The sequence below is a fragment of the Pelodiscus sinensis genome, unplaced genomic scaffold (genome assembly GCF_049634645.1).
Source record: "Pelodiscus sinensis isolate JC-2024 unplaced genomic scaffold, ASM4963464v1 ctg41, whole genome shotgun sequence".
Lineage (NCBI taxonomy): Eukaryota > Metazoa > Chordata > Testudines > Trionychidae > Pelodiscus > Pelodiscus sinensis.
Window position 1 is genome coordinate 1,485,553 of NW_027465993.1, and position 17,967 is coordinate 1,503,519.

General features: G+C 60.8%; 1 protein-coding gene across 7 annotated transcripts in view; it reads right to left on the reverse strand.

Annotated features, from left to right (window-relative positions):
• The window catches only part of KIF1A (kinesin family member 1A), a 123,911-nt gene extending 106,280 nt beyond the window's left edge, over positions 1–17,631 (reverse strand). For 6 of the 7 annotated variants that reach the window (XM_075917838.1, XM_075917837.1, XM_075917839.1 and 3 more), the window contains exon 1: positions 17,506–17,631. The gene's annotated coding sequence lies outside the window, so the exon portion shown is untranslated. Of the gene's footprint in view, positions 1–9,114; positions 9,487–17,505 lie in introns of all 7 variants that reach the window. The other variant, XM_075917836.1, reaches the window with a different exon arrangement.
• Positions 17,632–17,967: the final 336 nt, after the last annotated feature.

Below are 17,967 nucleotides of genomic sequence, written 5' to 3' on the forward strand. Positions count from 1 at the left end.
CATAGAATCCTAGGGCTGGAAGAGACCTCAGGAGTCATCAAGTCCAGCCCCCTGCCCAAGGCAGGACCAATCCCAACTCAATCAACCCAGCCAGGGCTTTGTCAAGCCGAGATTTAAACACCCCTAGGGATCAGGTCCCGGCAGGCGTAAATCAGCATCGCTGCACTGAACTCAATTCAACAGACCCCCAGTTGGTGGAAATCAGTGAGGCTCTTTGGATTTACAGCAGCCGAGTGTGTGGCCTTTGGTTTTACACACCAGTTACACTCCCGTCAAAGTGGATTTGGGTTTGAAACCTTAGTGGACCAAAAGAAAAAGTCTTCACCTTGAAGAGAAACAGGGGAAGTGAAACTACAGCTTGTGTGGCCCCCTTGCCATGATAACAACATTGCCGGATCGCTGGTCCAAGGCTCGGTCTAGGAAAGGACCCAGATGTGTCCTATTTAAATTAGGGAGGGGTCAGTCCTTGCTGGGAATGTGCATTCAGGGGGCCAATATTGCCAGATATCAGCTGGGAACCGCTGCCACTGAGGATCCCACTGGGCGAGGATTATCAGCCATCAGCACATTGACTGGCAATCTGCAAAGAGCCATGCACATTGGAGCAAGCCTGAAGGGAAAGGGGTCTATGTTCATGGAGAGGGCCCAAAGCCTCTATGGGCCCCCAGACCCTTTGCCTTAACCCTGGCCCCAAGTGCACAAGGAAAGGGACACCGAAAAGATGCAGGGAGGCTGGGACAACTTGGGATCAGAACCAAGGTGGTCTGGGTGGTGTTGGCTGAGCATTTCCTTGAGGGTTTGAAATTATGCTCAACTTCCACGGGCTCTTCCCCTCGCTGACACCACGTACCAACCCTCCCCCAGCTGAAGGAGGGGTTGTGCCTGGGCAGCTCTTCGCCTGTTTGGGGCACAGAAAGGGGGGGGGGAGAAAGCAAGAAACTTTCCCAGCCTCTGTGGCTGGCCAGCTGCACGCAGGAGAATGGCAGCAGCTACAGATACAGAACAAGACTGGGAAGGACTCAGCAGAGAGACTGGGTAACAGATCTGCTGCTGAAAGTGGCCACAGCTCCGTTTTCTCCCCTTTTTTACTGGCTCGGTCCAGCTGCTGATTGCTGCTCTGCCTGCTCCCACATTTGCCATTGCCTCTTTGGGAGCCCACGGCCAGCACCAGGCAGGCTTCTGAGTCTCCTGTCGATAGATCTGGAGTCCGTCTCTGCTCCTCTAGGCCACCCTCTTTCTCTTCCCAGGCATGTCCGTATTGCCGCTTGAGGTGAGCACTGTGCTGGAGGCATCCTGGGAGCACACCCTCCTAACCACGGCCATCAGCATCTCCGTACCACAGCTGATGCTGTAGACTGGCTTGCTCAAGGAGGTCTGGTGTTGCAAGAAACTCTTTCCAACGGGCTCAAAGATCTCTTGCAGGCATTTACTTTAGAACGAGTTCATCTTCCGACTTGCTGTTGTAGATTTCCTTGGCTCTGCTCCGTGGAGGAGGACAGACCCGATGCCCATGTTGAAAGTCGTATTTACTATTCCAAATCTTACCAAGTTCATGCAGTCTGTTTGCTGCTTTGGGTATTCGTTGCTGAACACTGAGCACAGTTTCACTAGAATTACCGATCTCAGGCTAGGCAGGCAGAATGACTTCCAGAGTTTCTCCTTTCACTGGTTGCTTTGGGACATTGGTAGCCATACATTCTGTCTTCCCCTTGTCGATAATCAAACCAGCTTGTTTTGCTGTATCTTCCCAAAGCCGGGTCTTTTCTTCCCTGGGGTGATGCTCTGCTCTAAGCAAGGGATACAGGGTAGTCTATTATTCCTCTTACTGTAGGAAAGAAAAGATGCTACTGGAACAATATGGCTTTTCTGTAGCCATGTTGGAAGGCCTGTGGTAGGCCTGAACCAAGCCTTCCTCTGCAGCCAGACTGAAGAGCAGCAGCCATTAGCTGTAAGGCCTAGTCACATAGGGTATGTCTATACTAGCTCGTTAATTCGAGCTAGGTAGGCAAATCAGGCAACCGGAGTTGCAAATGAATCCCGGGATTTAAATATCCCCGGCTTTATTTGCATGTTCCCGTCTGGCCACCATTTTTAAATTCTCCCCCCCTCCTTCCCCCGGGGGAAGGGGAGTTACAAACTTGGAGCAGTCCAGGGAATCCGATGCAGAGAGGTGCTGTGGGAGAGAGCAGGACAAGAATTTTTGGGCCAGGCTTCTTTCACCATAAAGTTTGTAGGGGAGGGTCATGGACAGTGCACAGCTGATGAGCAGACCCAACAGACATTGGGGGAGCCATGTCCATAAAAAGATATAAACAGGATAGATTAAACATTGTATGAATTATCCTGGATGACTGAAATCAGAGTGAAAAGCTGCTTCAGGGCTGGGTGAGTCAGATGTTGCCACTATGTTTCCTGCCTTGGAAGAAACCAATTTCCTGTGCATCACCCTTTTATCTAATCTAGAGGAGAACGCTTGTATGTTTGTGTGCTAACGACTTGGGCACTAGAAGAGCTACCGCAAGCAGACTTTGCATGGGGTACCCTTTCCACCAGGAGACGGTTCTGAGGTACTTCTGGCAGTGCGGTGAGAAGCGGCTTCCCGGGGGAAGCGGCGGGGACAGTCACTCACTAATGCCGGCGGCGGAGGCACGAGGGGAGGGGCGGCGCTCCGATCGGCAGCTGCCCCACTCGCCTCTACCAGGCCGTTCCACTGCGCAGGCACTCAGCCTGGGCCCTTCCCTTCCGCCGGCGGCTGAGGGTGGCCGAGTGGCGGGCTGGGGCTCGTGACTGCCGCTGGGGACAACTGCAGGTGCAGCAGGGCGAGCCCAGCAGGGAGGCAGCGGCGGTGGTGCTGGGAGCAGCCCAGGGTCTGGCGCAGCTTCCTGGTCGCGTGGCGGGGAGCCCAGCACCTGCTCGCCATGGCCCGCGGGAGAGGGGAGCCCCCGGCGCAGCCCCATGGTGCGGCAGGTAGCGGGGTGAAAGTTTCGGGGCGGGAGGAGGGGTCGTTGCCCCCTGTGGCACCTGCAGCCCCAGGCATGAGCTGGGCTGCCCTGCTCACCCTAGGGCCCGTGCTCGCCCCCTCCCGCCCCTCACACGGGGCACCCCTGGCAGGACCCCACCACCCGCCAGGTAACTCCAGCTCGTTCGAAATAATATAAAACATGGGGGTGGTCTGTACAGACGGGCAAGACAAAGCTGAGCCCATATATCAGAGAGCAGGAAAGAATGAAACCTGTAAAACATAGTAAAGCTCCTATTTTAATTCACGTTACTCAAGTGACATTTAAAATAGACACGTCGAATCCTGCAGTCCCCTTACTCGGTTTTTACCCCGTTCTTATTCTAGGCAAAATTCCCATTCATTTCAAACAAAGTTTTGACTGAGTGAGGACCGGAGAAGGACAGAGAAAGGACACCAGGATTTGGTCCCGTGCTAATACAGGTTCAACTTCTCTGGCCCAGCGATGGCCCATGGATGAGCCCCAGCGGCTGAGAGTGGGGCCAGCTGGTAATATAGCCGCAGAGGGGCTGGCAGCTGGGAGCGGAGCCGGACTAGTGACTGGAGGTCCAGCCAGGGCTGGGAGTGCAACCGGGCGGGCAGCCAAGGCGCCAGGAGCTCAGCCAGTCCAGCAGCACTGGGGCCAGAAGCAGAGCTCAGTGCCAAGGTAGGCAGTGGGGCTGGCGGCTATAAGGAGATCCTGGGAGCAGGGGCCAGCAGGCAGAAGGGGAGACTGGCGACCCCGAGAGAGGCTGGAGACCAGCAACAGATGGGCCAGCACAGACTTCCCCTGGTCCAGCAAACTCCCTCGTTTGGCACCAGCCGGGTCCCAAGGGTGCAGGACCAGAGAGGTCCAACCTGTATCAGAGCTGGCCAGGAAATGATTTATTTTCCCTGCAAATATTTTGTATTTAAAAATAAGTTTTCCCTGAAATACTTTGTTTTCGTCAAAAAATCGAAACTGGAGCTGGTTGGAGAATGGAATTCCCCGCTCAGAGGAATTCCAGTGTTTCAACATATATTTTTGTGCTGCGATCGTGGAGCAATTCAATCACTGCTGTGACTACCACTGGATCTTGAGGTCTCGTGTCCATCCAGAGCTGAGCGGGTAGCTATGCCAATAGCTGTCGTACCTCTAGGCAATTGTTCATGATGTGCCTGACAATTTGCAGGGCTTTGTGCTGACTCAGTCTGAAACAGCAAAACAGCAAAAAATTCACATAATGAAAAGCTGAGAAAAAAAATGGATTCAGAAATACTGAAATGAAAAAAACCTGACTTTCAGTCATCATGAAGTGTTTATTTCAAACTGTAGATTTTGAACTTTTGCTCGGAATTGATTGTTTGGCTGAAAATGATAATTTGAAACAAAATCTTCCTGTTGAGCAGCCATTTTGAAACTAAAAAATGAATTTGTGAACGTTCATTCAAAATGAAATTTCTCGTTACAATCTTCTGACGCATATTTTCCCAAGAAACTTTAGATGAAACCAGACAAACTTTTTGGCCAAAATATATTTTAAACGTTGTTTTTTCAACAAAGCTCTGCAAAAGCCTTGTGGATAAGGGAGAAGCAGTGGACGTTCTATACCTAGGCTTTACTAAAGCATTTGATATGGTCTCACATGACCTTCTTATCAATAAACTAGGGAAATACAACCTAGAAGGGGCTACTCTAAGGTGGGTGCATAACTGGCTGGATAACCGTACTCAGAGAGTAGTTATTAATGGTTCACAATCCTGCTGGAAGGACATAACAAGTGGGGTTCCGCAGGGGTCTGTTTTGGGACTGGTTCTGTTCAATATTGATTTAGATGATGGCACAGAAAGGACAATTATTAAGTTTGCAGATGATACCAAGCTGGGAGGGGTTGCGACTGCTCTGGGTGATAGGGTCCTAATTCAAAACGATCTGGACAAACTACAGAAATGGTCAGAGGTAAACAGGATGAAGTTTAATATGGACAAATGCAAAGTGCTCCACTTAGGAAGGAACAATCAGCTTCACCCATACAGAATGGGAAGCGACTGTCTAGGAAGCAGTACGGCAGAAAGGGATCTAGGGGTCATAGTGGATGACAAACTAAATATGAGTCGTCAGTGTGATGCTGTAGCAAAAAAAGCAAACACGATTCTGGGATGCATTAACAGGTGTGTTGTGGGCAAGACACGAGAAGTCATTCTTCCGCTCTACCCTGCACTGATGAGGCCTCAACTGGAGTACTGTGTCCAGTTCTAGGCACTGCATTTCAAGAAAGATGTGGAGAAATTGGAGAAGGTCCAGAGAAGAGCAAGAAAAATGATGAAAAGTCTAGAAAACATGAGCCATGAGGGAAGACTGAAGGAACTGGGCTTGTTTAGTTTGGAAAGGAGAAGATTGAGAGGGGACATAATATCAGTTTTCAAGTATCTAAAAGGGTGACACAGGGAGAAGAGGGGAGGGGGGAATTGTTCTCCTTGGCCTCTGAGGACAGGACAAGAAGCAATGGGCCTAAACTGCAGCAAGGGAGGTTTAGGTTGGACATCAGGAAACACTTCCTACCTGTCCGGGGGGTTAGACACTGGAATCAATTGCCCAGGGAAGTTGTGGAATCTCCATCACTGGAGATATCGAAGAGCAGGTTGGGCAGACACCTGTCAGGGATGAGCCAGACAGTGCTCGGTCCTGCCGTGGGGGCAGGGACTGGACTCAGTGACCTCTCAAGGTCCCTTCCAGCTCTAGTGCTCTAGGATTCTAAATTTGTATTTAAATTGGCAATTTTTGAAAAAAAAGCGTTTTGTAGGAAAGTGCTGAGCAGTGCCAGGTAACATATTGAGGCTTGTGCTTTGTATGTAAATTTGGCCAGGGATCGGCCCACTTTTACCACAGGTGCATAGGAGTTAGACAGGAGCGAGGCCCAAGGCCACCCTTGCTGGCTGCACTGGCAGATCACGCCTTTTGGAAGAGAAGGGCTGTCACTCGTATCCCTCATTCCCTGTCTACGAGCTGCTTCCTTGGGAACCCCCACGCTACAGTTCAGAGAGCCCTGTCCATCTGCCCGGGGTGCCACCGCAGGTCCATAGCAGAACGGCACCGCAGAGGCAGAGTAAGCCGGCCCAGGGCCACGTGGGTGCTGTCAGGTAGCATTGTCAGCATCAAGGCAACCCAGGCCCTTCGGCGGCATGGTTCAGTGCGGGCTTGGAGGGGAGCCCCCAAGGGCCCCTTCCTGAAGCACACGCACATTCCTCAGGGAGTTCCCCTCCAATTGGGCCACCAAAGGCCCAGACCTGCTTAGTGCCCAGTCTCCTGCACACTCACAGCCTGAGTCAGGGACGCGTCTGTGACACCGGGACATTTATGGCTGGGAGACAAACGAAAGGCCCATCAGACCGTGCTGATTAATCCTGGTTGATCTGGTTAATTTAGGAGGGATTAAGTAACGAGCTTTCCCTTAATCCATGGCACTGCCTGCTCCCCACCCCACATGGCTCAGCCCACTGGGGCACACAGGGGAGCATGCCCCCTCCTGGCCCAGGGGACGTGGCAACAGCAGCTCCCGTGCAGGAGACTCTGCTGCCTCTGTAGCTTCCTGACGCTTGCCCGCCCAAGAGCTCAGAAGCGACGCTGAGGGTGTGAGGGGGGACACGGCAGAGCGCTGCTGAAGCAGCAGCCACAGCTTCTGGAGCCGGAGCACTCCCTCTGCCATGCCACGACCCAGCAGTGCTCCCATCTCCCCTTCCCCCCATGCTGACCCTCAGGATGGCGGACGGCTCAGTATGACCATTCCACAGGAAATCAGGCAGCCATCTAGCATCACCAGGCGCCTCCTTCTCCCCCTCCCCATGCTGCTGGGGTCCCGAGTCTGAACCCCCCAAACACTGCCCACACAACAGCTCTCACCGCCAACGCCTTCAACAGGCAGGCGGATCACAAACTCCAGTGAAAATCTCTCCCCTCCCCTCCCCTCCTTGGCGCCCAGAACTCCCCTTTGCAGAGCTGGTAGAACCCAGCCAGCTGCTTCCCTGCCCTGGGGCTAAGCAGGAGCCCATAACGGGTGCAGTTTCTGAATCAATAATTCAGTACACTGAGTGCAGTGCGGAAGTCAGCACTGGCTGTTCTCACCAGCCACACGCTGGGCTCTCTGCTCTTGGTGGGAGGCAGACGGGGCAAGGGGAGCGGCTGTCGGTCAGGACGAGGGGAGAGACGGGAGGTCAGGGGAGAGACGGGAGGTCAGGGTGAGGGGAGAGACGGGAGGTCAGGGTGAGGGGAGAGACGGGAGACGAGGGGAGCGGCTGGAGGTCAGGGTGAGGGGAGAGACGGGAGGTCAGGGTGAGGGGAGAGGCGGGAGACGAGGGGAGCGCCTGGAGGTCAGGGTGAGGGGAGAGACGGGACGAGGGGAGCGGCTGGAGGTCAGGGTGAGGGGAGAGACGGGACGAGGGGAGCGGCTGGAGGTCAGGGTGAGGGGAGAGACGGGAGACGAGGGGAGCGGCTGGAGGTCAGGGTGAGGGGAGAGATGGGAGACGAGGGGAGCGGCTGGAGGTCAGGGTGAGGGGAGAGACGGGAGACGAGGGAAACGTTTGGCGGTCAGGGTGAGGGGAGAGACGGGACGAGGGGAGCGGCTGGAGGTGAGGATAAGGGGAGAGACGGGACGAGGGGAGCGGCTGGAGGTGAGGATAAGGGGAGAGACGGGACGAGGGGAGCGGCGGCCAGGGTGAGGAGAGAGACGGGACGAGGGGAGCGACGGGACGAGGGGAGCGGCGGTCGGGATGAGGGGAGAGACGGGACGAGGGGAGCGGCGGCCAGGGTGAGGGGAGAGACGGGACGAGGGGAGCGGCGGCCAGGGTGAGGGGAGAGACGGGACGAGGGGAGCGGCTGGAGGTGAGGATAAGGGGAGAGACGGGACGAGGGGAGCGGCGGCCAGGGTGAGGAGAGAGACGGGACGAGGGGAGCGACGGGACGAGGGGAGCGGCGGTCGGGATGAGGGGAGAGACGGGACGAGGGGAGCGGCGGCCAGGGTGAGGGGAGAGACGGGACGAGGGGAGCGGCGGCCAGGGTGAGGGGAGAGACGGGACGAGGGGAGCGGCGGCCAGGGTGAGGGGAGAGACGGGACGAGGGGAGCGGCGGCCAGGGTGAGGGGAGAGACGGGACGAGGGGAGCGGCGGCCAGGATGAGGGGAGAGACGGGACGAGGGGAGCGGTGGTCAGGATGAGGGGAGAGACAGGACAAGGGGAGAGACGGGACGAGTGGAGCGGCGGCCAGGGTGAGGGGAGAGACGGGACGAGGGGAGCGGCGGTCAGGATGAGGGGAGAGACAGGACAAGGGGAGAGACGGGACGAGTGGAGCGGCGGCCAGGGTGAGGGGAGAGACGGGACGAGGGGAGCGGCGGCCAGGGTGAGGGGAGAGACGGGACGAGGGGAGCGGCGGTCAGGATGACGGGAGAGACGGGACGAGGGGAGCGGCGGTCAGGATGAGGGGAGAGACGGGACGAGGGGAGCGGCGGCCAGGGTGAGGGGAGAGACGGGACGAGGGGAGCGGCGGTCAGGGTGAGGGGAGAGACGGGACGAGGGGAGCGGCGGTCAGGGTGAGGGGAGAGACGGGACGAGGGGAGCGGCAGTCAGGATGAGGGGAGCGGAGGTCAGGATGAGGGGAGAGACGGGACGAGGGGAGCGGCGGTCAGGGTGAGGGGAGAGACGGGACGAGGGGAGCGGCGGGACGAGGGGAGCAACAGTCAGGATGAGGGATAGGGCCCAGTGTCTGCAGCCTCTAACCACAAATCACTGCTTCACCGTTTAACCAATGGCTGCCACCTGTCGGCAACAAAGCTCTTTCTTTCTGACGCACTGACCCTCTCTAAAGCGACGCTCCTGGGGCTCAGGCTGCAATGCAGTGCACCCAGGCTGAGCCAGGGAAACACGGTTAAAGGTAGGCATGTGCATCAGTGCTTTCCTGAGACAGAGCACTCAGCGCCACCCTGGAGCGAGGCTACGCCCTGCAGATCAGCTAGGGTTGCCAACTGTCTAATCACAAAAGCCCTAACACCCTTGGCCTGCCTCTTCCCTAAGGGCCCGCTCCTGCCCCACCCTGTACCCTCCACCCCACTTCCCTCCATCACTCGCTCTCCCTCATCCTCACTCACTGTCGCCAGGCTGGGGCAGCAGGGTGGGAAGCAGGCGAGGGTGCGCGGTGCAGGCTCTGTCCAGACAGCCCTTGGCTCAGGCGGCTCCCAGGCAGTGGTGCAGCGGGGCTAAGGCAGGCTCCCGGGAGCTGTCAGGATATCCCTGTGGCACCTGGAGAGGAGGAGACTCCGCCCCACGTCTTCCATTGGCCACAGTCCCCAGTAAATGGGAGCTGAAGAGTCAGCACTCAGCAGCCTGCACAGTCGGCTCCCAGCCGCTGCCAGCTCCTGGCCCTGGCAACTGCCGGCAAGCGGGCTCTTCTGGGGGCTGCCAGCGGCCACAGACTGCGGGCTGGAGGGGGTCCCAGGAGCAGCCGGGCGTTTAACCGATACCTGGAACCAATAAGCATTAGCTAACAGGTTAAACTCTCACATCCCTAGTTTAAAATCTCCCCTTTCGTCTTCAGCAGCCTCTGGGAGAGCGAGTCCAACTCTGGGAGACTCCCAGCAAAGCCAGGAGGGTTGGCAACCCTATTCCAGGGGCGCCTTGCCCTGTATTCCAGGGGGGGGGGTTCTCCACCTGGATCTGGACACAGACCGGGTTCTGCTGGCTGAGCTGGAACCAGCCTAGCAATCCAGCAGGAGCAGAACCCAGCTGCGCCTTTGCACAGCTCCCTGCAGCACTGAAAGCACCCTCAGAGGTGCAGGTTCCTGGACACTGCGTGACTCGGAAACGTGTTTCACGCGCTGCGCCTGCCTGCCGAGCGAGTGCGTCTCGCACAGGCACTAGAGGGCCAGGAATTGCTGGGTGGGGAGCCAGACGTTGTCTTCTCTGGAGCGGTCCAGAAATCAGCAGCCTTGAGAGGCGTGTTTTGGGGCTCACTACCGGGGTCTCATGTTCCAGCCAGAATTCTCCCTACTGGGGCCTCCGAATCCAGAGCACCCACAGCGGGGAGCCCTCTTCCGAGAGCTCCAGAACTGGTGACGCCGCTGCCGCTGGCCCTGGGCACAGGGTGAATTCCACCCTCAGCGATTCACAAGAGCCCACGTCTCGGCACTGAAAACTCATCCAGAGATCAAGTGATTGGGGAAGACCTATTTCCCCGGGAGGTGGGGAAGCGCTGGGCTGGGTTCCCTAGGGAGGAGGCGGAATCTCCATCCCTAGAGGTTTCTGAGGCCAAGCTTGACAAAGCCCTGGCTGGGATGATCGAGTTGGGGCTGATCCTGGCCTGGATGCCCCATCTAAGGTCTCCGCAGATTCTACGTGACACGGCAGCGCTTGGGAGAGCATCGCCGTGGGCAGGATCAGCTCCCCAGGACTGCAGCCCGGACGCGTTGCTGCTGGCAGAGGCGTCACTATGCCCATCGCTGCCAGGGGAGGAATGCCAGTTTATACCAGCCAGGCACGTGGCCTCATCTCTGGAGTTGTTTCCAAGACAGGTGGCTGCACGACGCGAATGAAACAGGCCCAGAGACACCTGCAGACTGATGGCATTGGCCTGGCACTAGCTGGCACCACTCTATGCCGAGCATCAGCTCCCCTTCTTTTCCCAGATCTTGCCCTCCCTCCTCTCATCACTTTGCTTTTCTCTGCCACACGGACCCAGCCAGCCTCACGAGAGGAGGCACTTGGCTCTGACAGTCCCCTCTTGCATTATTCCCTCGCTCGTGTGCACTCCTCGTTTTACTCCCTATCTCACTTGAAAACAAATGTGCCGACGCAGGGAAGGGATATGAATCCAAAACACCAATTCCCTTTACAATGATGGGGGGGACTGGGGAGTTTGCCAGGTGTGCACAGGAGGGACTGCTCGTCGGTGCACAGGCCAGCCCCAAACCTGGCTGCAGCCTCTGGGAACTACCCCAATGCAGCTAACAAGTAAAGCAGCAGCAAAGTCTAGTGGGTAGGGCACCGGCCTGGCAGTGGCAGTGGCCTGCTGGGTGGGCTGGGCAAATCACTTCCCTTTCTCCTGCCCACTGCGGCCCTGTCTGGTCAGGCTGCCAGCTCGCGAGGGCAGCAGTCGGTCCCGTCTCACTGGGGCAGATGCTGCTGAAATGCAAACAGGAGCGCCATTGAGAGCAGCTGAGCTGGGAGCCCGGGGCCAGAGGCCCCTTCTCAGCCAGGGCTGCCTGTGTGCGCGCAGGGTCGCCTAGCCGCTCGGTGAGGAGCTAGCCCGGCTGAGCCCCGTGGAGAACTCAAACGTACGGCAGGGCTCTCGCACCCCGCTCGACCACGGTGCAGGCAGGCAGTAAGCAGGGGGCAGGCTCCCGAGCCAGGCGGGGCGCTGCCGCTCACAGCAGGCCACGGTGCAGGCAGGCAGTAAGCAGGGGGCAGGCTCCCGAGCCAGGCGGGGCGCTGCCGCTCACAGCAGGCCACGGTGCAGGTAGGCAGTAAGCAGGGGGCAGGCTCCCGAGCCAGGCGGGGCGCTGCCGCTCACAGAAGGCCACGGTGCAGGCAGTAAGCAGGGGGCAGGCTCCCGAGCCAGGCGGGGCGCTGCCGCTCACAGCAGGCCATGGTGCAGGCAGTAAGCAGGGGGCTGGCTCCCGAGCCAGGCGGGGAGCTGCCGCTCACAGCAGGCCACGGTGCAGGCAGGCAGTAAGCAGGGGGCAGGCTCCCGAGCCAGGCGGGGCGCTGCCGCTCACAGAAGGCCACGGTGCAGGCAGTAAGCAGGGGGCAGGCTCCCGAGCCAGGCGGGGCGCTGCCGCTCACAGCAGGCCACGGTGCAGGCAGTAAGCAGGGGGCAGGCTCCCGAGCCGGGCAGGGCGCTGCCACTCACAGCAGGCCACGGTGCAGGCAGTAAGCAGGGGGCAGGCTCCCGAGCCGGGCAGGGCGCTGCCACTCACAGCAGGCCACGGGCTTGGCAGGCAGTAAGCAGGGGGCAGGCTCCCGAGCTAGGCGGGGCGCTGCCGCTCACAGCAGGCCACGGTGCAGGTGGGCAGGCAGTAAGCAGGGGGCAGGCTCCTGAGCCGGGCAGGGCGCTGCCACTCACAGCAGGCCACGGGCTTGGCAGGCAGTAAGCAGGGGGCAGGCTCCCGAGCTAGGCGGGGCGCTGCCGCTCACAGCAGGCCACGGTGCAGGTGGGCAGGCAGTAAGCAGGGGGCAGGCTCCTGAGCCGGGCAGGGCGCTGCCACTCACAGCAGGCCACGGGCTTGGCAGGCAGTAAGCAGGGGGCAGGCTCCCGAGCTAGGCGGGGCGCTGCCGCTCACAGCAGGCCATGGTGCAGGTGGGCAGGCAGTAAGCAGGGGGCTGGCTCCCGAGCCAGGCGGGGCGCTGCCGCTCACAGCAGGCCACGGTGCAGGCAGGCAGTAAGCAGGGGGCAGGCTCCCGAGCCGGGCAGGGCGCTGCCACTCACAGCAGGCCACGGGCTTGGCAGGCAGTAAGCAGGGGGCAGGCTCCCGAGCTAGGCGGGGCGCTGCCGCTCACAGCAGGCCACGGTGCAGGTGGGCAGGCAGTAAGCAGGGGGCAGGCTCCTGAGCCGGGCGGGGCGCTCCTGCTCACAGCAGGCCACGGGCTTGGCAGGCCTGCTCAAAGGGGCAAAGCGTGCCAGCCCCGTGGTGCAGCGGGAGGGCCGAAGTGGAGCAAGGGGCACAGCCTGCACTGGCCCAGCAGCTGGAAGAAGCCCTTGGGGCCACTGCTGGGTCTCAAAGTGGGGCCAGGGCTCCTGCCGTCTCCGTCAATTCCGATGGAGGCTGCTGGAGCTGTGCAGCGACACCCGCCCTCACGGGGCCCCGGGGCTGGCCCATGGAGTCCAGGCTCCAGAAGGGAGACACGAGCCCTTCCCAGTAGCCAGGCTGTTTCCTGGGGGCAGGATGAGCAGCCCTGGTGCGCAGAGCGAGCACACAAGGGCCGTGGGGCGCAAGACGAGCACCACTCTGCTGGCCTCGCTGTGCCCCTTGTGTGGAACGGCAGGACGGGAGCGGGCAGGGCCGATACGCAGGCTCTGGGGCCTGGCTCCCCATGGGGGCTGGGGGCAATGGCGGCTCACGCTACCCCAGTATCGGGTCACTGGCTGCCGCTGCCCACGGGGGGCGGGGCAGGACGACAGGCACTGCGGGCGATGCCCCCCCGTCTGCAACAGAGCAGAGGGGCCGAGTCCCCATTGCCCTGCAGTCACTGAGCCCCTGAAGGGCAGAGCGGGGACACGCAGGGCTGGGACCGGCTGCTCACGGGGCAGGCCCACGGGGACAGGCCCTGGGGGTGCCAGCAGAGAGCAGCGCTAGGCCTAGGCACGAGTACTGGGCGTTTCAGGACTGGCTTAGTAGCCAGGGGCCCCGCTCTGACAATCCACTGGCCATCTGGCACCTCCCCCACGGTGGCCAGCACGTCCGTCCCAGGAGCCCCGTGGCACAGAACGGGGGCGATGCTCGAGGAGCTAACGGCTGCAGGTTTGGGCCCCGGGCCTTGCTGAAGCCTTGTGTCCTAGCGAAAGGGGAAGCAGGGGAGGGACTCCCAGAAAAACAGTGGCAAATAATCAGGGCTGAAATCTGATGAGCGAGCATCTTTGCCCCCCTCTCCCTTCTTACCCACTGTGTTCAGCCAGCCACCTGCCCACCGAGGACTTGCCATCCGCTCGCTGCACTTGCATGTCCCTGCCCTCTCCCCAGCATAGGGCTCGTCAGCCCTCTCAAGTTACTCAGTCACCTTGGGCGGGCGACTCCGAGGAAATTCAAGGCTCACAGGAAGTGGCCCTGGTGATGCAAGAGCAGCTATCCCGCCCCAAAAGGACAGACAGACACACGGACCTGAGCCCATGGCAAGAGAGCACACCAAGCAGGGGCTGAGATCCTGCCCCGCAGGGGGTGGTAAGAAGTCTGCTGACATTATTTACAGTGGTGCGAGCGCACTGCGTGTGGGTGCGCGCATGCCACGGCCGCCCAGCCAAATGTCCAAATGCAAGGTTGCACGCCTGCCTAAATGTGCCCCGCTCTAAAACCACACACACACACACACACACACACACACACACACACACACTTACTTGCTGGGTTGCACTCTGCCTGCCGAAATGTGCCCCCCTCTAAAACCACACACACACACACACACACACACACACACACACACACACACACACACACACTTACTTGCTGGGTTGCACTCTGCCTGCCTAAATGTGCCCCGCTCTAAAACCACACACACACACACACACACACACACACACACACACACACACACACACACACTTACTTGCTGGGTTGCACTCTGCCTGCCTAAATGTGCCCCGCTCTAAAACCACACACACACACACACACTTACTTGCTGGGTTGCACTCTGCCTGCCGAAATGTGCCCCCCTCTAAAACCACACACACACACACACACACACACACACACACACACACTTACTTGCTGGGTTGCACTCTGCCTGCCTAAATGAGCCCCGCTCTAAAACCACACACACACACACACACACACACACACACACACACACACACACACACACACACTCTTGCTGGGTTGCACTCTGCCTGCCGAAATGTGCCCCGCTCTAAAACCACACACACACACACACACACACACACCTGTCCTAACCCAGGGGAAGTGAACTGAGCTAGCATGCTGTGCGCTGTGCTGCTGCCATTAGCGTCTGAAAAGCAGTACCCATCCCTCCAGACCGGGAAATAAATCTGTCCACATTCGCAGGGCATCAAGTGCACACTACAGCCAAACCTCAAAAGAAGAAAAGGGCAGCGTGGCCCTCCCTGGCTTTTCAGGAGCCATTCACCCACCCCCTGCCACAGCGACCCCAGGGAGCACTGCCACAAGGGCCAGAGCAGACACGGGCTGTCTCGCAGACGCGTTAGTTCCATGTGCATCCTCTTGCCCATCATCTGTTGGGGTTGGTAATGAATCCTAGCGACTGCAGGTCACTTCTCCTTGTGCTGCTGTTCTAGCTGGCGGTCCAAGAGGGGAAGACCTGTTTTGCAGAGCCCTTTCTCTTGGTGGAGGGATAAGCTTCCAAGCGAGACAGCTAGAAATCTGGGGGCACTGTGGCAGGAACTCCCAGCTGCTCTGTGACGGCCAAGGCAGCCGGCTTACGCTGCTTCCCCCTGCAGTCTGATCCCTGAACTATTGCTGAGTATTTGCTCTCCACCAGGCCAGGCTCATAGGACCAAGCTGTGACAAGCAGCGTTTCCCAGCAGGGCTGAAGCCAATAGCCACAGGTTTCAGCAGTGAAATGGCACCTGTAGGTAAAGTCGACTCGGGAATCTTTGGGGTCCGTTGGCAGGAATGTCTGGTACCATCCCATTCTTGGCAGGCTCCAGGGAGCCGACAGACACGCCCGAAGGCACAGCTGAGGCCGGCAGGAATGGCGTTTCTTTGTTAGGAGCCAGTGCCTCCCTGCAGCGCTGTGCCTGGCCTCGGCAGGAGAGAGGTGCCTCACTCTGGCCTTCCCCGTGCGCACTCAGGCACCAGCCACAATCAGCGCACTCAGCCAGGCCCACGGGCAGCCATGTTGTTCCCATGTTGTGGCCTTGAGTGACAAGAAAGCAGACAGGTGCTCTGCACCCTGACCCTCCAGGTCTGCCACCTCAGCCCTGAGGCACAAGAGCTGGACTGGGGGGGGCAGGGTACGCTGCCATCTGGGCCATGTGCCACCTTAACCGTCCCGGGCTAGAGCCAGGGCTTGGAGCCATCTCAGCTCAGGCCGCAGGGTAGCTCAACTGCGGAGCAGCGGGACACGCCCTCCCCCTTTCCCCTAACACCAACACACACACACCTGCTCCCAGCCCTATCACGGCAGCCTCGACAGCCTGCAAAATGGCTGACGCCCAGCCCGTTCCCTGCCAAACCTCGGCCCAGCCCCTGGGGATCCTGGAAGGAGCCGCGAAGCCCTCTCCCTGATGGGTAACGGCTTCCCCCACGAGCATCGGACAGGAGCGTGCACCGGACTGCCCTGCCAGGACACCACCCACCACGCAGGGCCATCCGCAAAAAGCCGTCTAGGCCGTGCCCCTCCCGCAGTCCCTGGGCACGCGGGCTGTGGAAAGCAGCCAGGCAAGGGCCACCAGCAAACCCAGAGGCGGACCCAGCCAGCGAGACGGACATTTTGTCTACACGCTCCCTGCCCTGTTCTGCCAGTCCGGAAAACGCCGCGGCGCCCGGGATCCAGGCAGAGGGACTTGCTAGAACCCCCAGCAGCCGGGCTCCCTGGCTCGTGCCCACCGGCCCAGCCCCATGACTCGGCGTTCTCTCCCTTCTGTCCCTGCCAGGGCGGGGTGACGGTCGCTCGGCACTGCCCCCGCCCGCTCCTGCCCGGCTTCTCTGAGGCTCTGCCGCTGCTGGAGAGCGCAGGGGAGAGGGCTAAGGGCTGCCAGAGAAGAGCCCTAAGGAGCAGCCACCCCTGTGGCTCAGGAGCGAAGCCCAGGACAATTCACTGCCCCAGGGCCTGGCCAGGCAGGGGAGATGCCGGACGCGCCCGGATTCCTGCATCCCTGAGGAGCGAGCGGGATTTGCTGTTTCCCGGAGCAGTGCGCCCCACACTGGCCTGCCCCGCCCAGCCTTCCCTGGCCTGTTTTTCACTCAGCCTCCCCCCCCATGCCAAGGGACCGGCCACACCGGCGTGACATCAGCCGGCCCAGCCCTGCCGCAACCAGGGCCTTGCCCCTCTCTGTTTGGGGGGCAGCTCTCGCCCGCTGCCCCGCGCAGCCAGGAGACACAGGGCACCAGGGGCCGCTCCTTTGGTCCGGGGGGGGGAGCGGGGCGGCAAGCCCCTCCCCCACCTGTTCTCCCCCAGGGAATCCGAGCTCGCCCCATTGTTCTCCGGGGAGAGGGGACGAGCTCGCTCTATTGTTCTCTGGGGAGGGGCTCTCCCACCTGTTCTACCCGGGGGGGGGGCCCCGAGCTCGCTCTATTGTTCTCTGGGGAGGGGCTCTCCCACCTGTTCTACCCGGGGGGGGGGGGGCCCGAGCTCGTTCTATTGTTCTCCCGGTGGGGCTCCCCACCTGTTCTCTGGGGGGGGCCAAGCTCGCTCCCCGACCTGTTCTCCGGGGGGGGGGGGCAAGCTCGCTCCCCGACCTGTTCTCCGGGGGGGGGGGCAAGCTCGCTCCCCGACCTGTTCTCCGGGGGGGGGCAAGCTCGCTCCCCACCTGTTCTACCCGGGGGGGGGGGGGCCCGAGCTCGTTCTATTGTTCTCCCGGTGGGGCTCCCCACCTGTTCTCTGGGGGGGGCCAAGCTCGCTCCCCGACCTGTTCTCCGGGGGGGGGCCAAGCTCGCTCCCCACCTGTTCTCCGGGGGGGGGCCAAGCTCGCTCCCCGACCTGTTCTCCGGGGGGGGGGCCAAGCTCGCTCCCCGACCTGTTCTCGGGGGGGGGCCAAGCTCGCTCCCCACCTGTTCTCGGGGGGGGGGCTCGTCCCCTCGTTCCCCGCGGTGGCCAATCCCGCGGCACCTGCCGGCCGGGCCGGATGCTCCTACCTGGGCCGCGGCTCAGCGGCTCCCTGCGACCGGCATCGGCAGCTGCACCCGGCTCCGCGCTGCTCTGAGCCGCCGCCTCGCCGGGCTCCGGACTCGGGCTGCGCCCCGCCCCGCGGCCGCTGGTTGGCTGCGCTGCGGGCGGGGGGCCGCCGCCTGACATCACGGGCGTCACTGCGGCAGCGGGGGAGGGGGCCCGGGCCCCCCATCCCTGCCCCCCCGCAATCGCGCCTGCCCCATCCCTGCCCCCCCCGCATCGCAACTGCCCCATCCCTGCCCCCCCGCATCGCACCTGCCCCTCCCCGCCCGCACCAGACCCCCATCCCTGCCCCCCCGCATCGCGCCAGACCCCCATCCCTGCCCCCCGCATCGCGCCAGACCCCCATCCCTGCCCCCCCGCATCGCACCTGCCCCATCCCTGCCCCCCCCGCATCGCGCCAGACCCCATCCCTGCCCCCCCGCATC